The sequence below is a fragment of the Mus pahari genome, chromosome 1, assembly GCF_900095145.1.
Source record: "Mus pahari chromosome 1, PAHARI_EIJ_v1.1, whole genome shotgun sequence".
NCBI lineage: Eukaryota > Metazoa > Chordata > Mammalia > Rodentia > Muridae > Mus > Mus pahari.
This window is the reverse complement of record NC_034590.1, coordinates 88662186-88666731: the sequence shown is the minus strand read 5'-3', so window position 1 is coordinate 88666731 and position 4546 is coordinate 88662186. Positions and strand designations below refer to the sequence as shown.

Below are 4546 nucleotides of genomic sequence, written 5' to 3'. Positions count from 1 at the left end.
CTGTAGAGAGAGAGAAAGAGAGAGAGAGAGAAAGAGAGAGAGAGAGGGAGAGGGAGAGGGTCACTTCACACACGGAGGCAGACCTGCCGATTGGGAACTGGTATCTGGACATGGTCATTTACAACAAACCCCACAGAGCCCCTACAATGGTTCTGGCCCCTCAGACACTGGGAGGAACACAGGGCTGCACCTGAAGGCCAGGACACACACATACACACACACACACACACACACACACACACACACACCAGTTCATAGCAGTTTGGAATTAAGTTCATGGGGTCCATTGTAGGTTACAGTGCTAAAGGAAGTTTTACTAAAACTGATGGCAGATTCACCCTGATCTGTTGCCTGGCACTATTTCACTGAAGGGGAGTTAGCTGGACCCAGAACATAGCATTCTGTATAGGAGAGATTAATCCCAAGAAGTCAGATGCTGTCCCCAAATAAATAAGGAGAGCCAGCCCCTGGATGGGGAAATTCTTTTAGAAAGAACTCTCTTCTTTAGAATGTATTATTTATTACTAATATTGTTTTGTGGTGCTGGGAACATGCCCAGGGCTTGCTTCATGAGCAAGTGGTAAGTCAGCACTGTCACTGAACCACACCCTCCCTGTAAAGACCTTGTATTTGTGTGTGCCTTAGGTGCACGAGTGCACATGGGGGTCAGAAGACAGCCTCAGTTGTCCTTAGATACAACTGCCTTGCATTTTGAGACAGGCTGGTTGGAGAGCCCCTTGGATCCTCTGGGACTACAAGAACAACCCGACTGTGACATTTGGTATTACATGGAACCAAACCCTGGTCCCCATGCCAGCTCTGTACGCAGTGTACAGCTGAACCGTCCCCACACCCAGACCTTCAGTTGTTAACTTTGCTGCTAGTAACTTCCCTCCTGTGTACATGCCTGAAAGGTCATTTTTGAGGGTTCACTACCCTGGCTGTTTAGGAACTACACCATGTTTCTATCAGGCACTGGATTTTGGACTGTCACTGTGTAGCACAGAGGTTTCAGCCATGACGCCCCAGTCTACTAAGGGCATACATCCCCCAGGCATGAGCATAAATACGGTGAGGGAGGACTGCCGATATCATCTCAGTGGGTTATTTCTCGATGGCAGTAGCCTGGATGCTCTCCTAGACCTCAGTCATCCGAGAGCAGCCCATCCTTAGCTCCTGCACAGGGCTTTACTGAGACCGGTTCTAGGGTAGGTTCCCTTAGATCTCCTCTCCTTCCAGCCTTGGCTATGTGGAACTCTCCCCAGATGCCAGGATTTCCAGAACCCTTTCCTTCTCTATCCGGCCCCTATACTGATCCCGTTTCTTGAATTATTAATAATAATTACACAGGCGGGAATCCCTAAATCTCAAAATGTGAAATGTAGAACAAGCTGCACTGAGCTAATTCTATATGTTTTAACTCTTGAGTGCAGAGAATCATTTTTTAAAATTCCATAAAATTGTTTATACTATATGTCTGAGTAAATATGAAACCTAAGTGAATCTGTCTTTATACTTGAGACCTAAATCAAGATTTCAAATGCAAACATTTTAAAATCTGAATCTGGTGTCTGGGTCTCTCCCCTGATCTCTCCCTTGGAGAAAAGCCTCACTACGGAATGGTCTGAATCCTGCCGTGTAGTCCAAGTTGGCTTGCAATTCAGAGACCTGCCTGCCTCTGTCGCTCAAGTTCTGGGATTCAAGATGTGAGCCACTACAAGGGAGTCTCAAACTGTATTAACATGAACAAGAATAGTTTTAATATTGGAAACCTTTAAGCCAAAAATGGTTTTTAAAATGTACAGATGGAGCCAGTGAGCTGGCTCTGGGAATGCCAGATGAGGCATTTGCCTCAAAGCCAGTGAACTGTGTTCTGCTCCCAGGACCCACAGGGTGGAAGGAGGGAACCAACTCCTCAGAGTTGTTCTCCAGACTTCATACATTCCTGTGCATGCACATATGTGCACACACATAACACACATAGTTAAATAAATAATTTAAAATGTAATTACATGTAGAGATGTACCTCTTTTTTCGGCTATACAGAAAATCACATGATGATGCAATATGCATTTAGGATTCTAGAGACTATTAACAGTGACACTTGTCCTTCAAAGCTAGAAATGCTCTGCATTTGTCTCAGTAGCCTCCCCTCCCTCCCTCATGCCTCTGGCTCAGCCTGGGCTGTACAGATTATGACTGAGAAAGTGCTCGGTAAGTAAGGTCTGGTAAGTAAAGTCTTTGTCTGTAGTGTCTACCTTGTTTAGGGCCCATTTCAAGCCACCGGCTTGATGCCCATGCAGGCAGGAAGACAAACAATAATTACACAGCAGGACTGCACTGGATCCCCTTGGGACACACAAGGTGACCTTGCCCAGCATCAAGTGGAACTTCAGACCTGTGAGATGGTTCTCAAGTGTGGTCAAGGGAGTGTCCAGTGGAGAAGGCTGTTAGTTCCAAACTCAAGGCCAATGATGGTTGGTTTTAATTGTCAACGACATAATCTACATACTGGGAAAGGAATTTCATGAAGGGTTGTCTAGGCTAGGCTGGACTTCAGGCATTCCTTTGAGGGTTAATTAGGTTAACTAAAGTGCGAAGATACACCCTGAAAATGGACAGTGTTATTTTATGCCTGGGCCTGGACTGGATGAAGCGAATGAGCTGGTGGCTTGAACGCATGCACTGCTCTCTGCTCCTGAATGTGACTAGCCTCTTGCTGCTGTGACTTCTCTACAGCGGTAACCTGGAACTATGAGCTAAATAAATCCAACATTGCTTTTGTCTGGGTATTTTATCATAGTAACAGTAAACAAAACTAAGAGGAGGCCCAATCCAGTTATACAGAGAGCAGCCCAGGGCCAGCATTTTAACAAGCTCCCAAGTAACTCTGATGGATGCCAGTTACAGGTTTTGGCCTGTAGACAACAGGTTCTATACCCAGAGTCCATATAAGAACCACATGGTCATTTTCCAAGTGTCTGGGCCTCACCCCAGAAATTGTGATTGTCAATGTCCTGGGACCCAGGCATTCGTAGGAGTTCCTGTATGCCACTAATATTCAGTTAGAGTTGAAAATAGACACTATAGTTAAAATCTCTTTAAAGAAACTTGACTACAAGACCCTCAGAGCCTACAGCCTGATGCATCATGGTGGCTCCTGTGAGCCTCCAATTAAACTGATCTACAACTGTCAGGTAAGCACAGGGTGCTGTTAGTGGATGAAGGCAAGACTTGGTTTCTGGGAAGGATTCCCAGCCCTTGGCTTTCCTTAAACTTTCCTCAGCTATACCTGAAGGATCCACCTGTGTGCCTCTGTCCCGGGTTTTAACAAGCCCTGCCCATCCCTCTCTGCCTCTTTGCCGCTAGTTACTCTCTTCCCTTGCTCTGGAAAAGGCCAGAACTTCCCCCACCCCACCCCCCAGCATCACAGGGACACCTTGAGAGCTGAGGGGACAGGACTGAGCTAGAGACATTTCTTCAAAACAGACAGCCAAGCGACTGTCTAGAGTTGAGGGGGCTGAAAGTAAACACAGAGGTGTGGCCTTACGGTGAAATCATCTGGGAGCTTGAACCATCCCCATTCCTGGCCCCACCCAGAGTTGTCAATCTCTTCCAGGTGAGCAAGCATATTGGAAAAATATGTTGGCAAAGGAAATGGAGTCTATGACAAATACAGGCGACACCACATCTGTTGTGTTGTGCTGAAGGCTCTGCTCTATAGGCATGAACCACTCAATGAGAATTAAATTCTCACAGCATAACGTTGCTGTGAAGCCCAAGATTGTGTTATTTACTGAAAAACAAAAACAAAACTGTTTCCAGTTGTGATGTGGCTCAGCTCTTAGCACATATCTTTACTCCCTCTGGCTAAAAATCAGACACGCCCTTACTACATACATGCCTCTAATCCCAAATAATGAAGAAGGAAGCACTTTGTAGAAGTTTGTAGAAGGAAGCACTCATGTTTGAAAGTGATATCTCATTGAATGATAGACAAAGTGACAAATCAGAGAAAGATTTGACAGAATAGGATATATCCAACTCCCATAAGAGAGAGGAAAGGGGAGCTACTTAAGAGAGCAGAGCAGCAGAGAGAGGGGAGGAGGCAGGCTTACCAGGAGAGTTTTACAGACAGGTTAAATAGAGAACAAGCTAGACAGGTGAAGACAGACAAACCAGAGAATGAGAAGGAGCCAGAAAAATCAGAACAGACTGCTAGAGTTAGTTTGGGGCCTAGCAGAGCAAAAAGTCAAAGGCAGAGAGAGACACAGACAGACAGACAGGGGAGAGAGAGAAGCCAGATTGAATCAGTCAACTTGGAGAGGAGTTTGAGCCAGAACAGCTGAGTTGAACCAGCCCCACAGAGCTCAAAAAGAACTAGGAGGGGTGATCTTATTCCCCAGTAAGTCTCAGAGGCTGAAAACATTCTAGGCCTAGATTAGATTGTATGGAGGCTAGAAGCTTCCAGGACTGGGCCTAGGCTGGCAGACAGAGGCAGTTAACTTCTAAGACAACACTTACTACAGGAGAATAAAAATCACAC

The 4546-nt window shown here is 45.8% G+C and overlaps 1 protein-coding gene across 1 annotated transcript in view; it reads right to left on the bottom strand.

Annotated features, from left to right (window-relative positions):
• Positions 1-4546, bottom strand: part of Iqck (IQ motif containing K) — a 115897-nt gene that overhangs the window by 1235 nt on the left and 110116 nt on the right. The window lies entirely within an intron of this gene.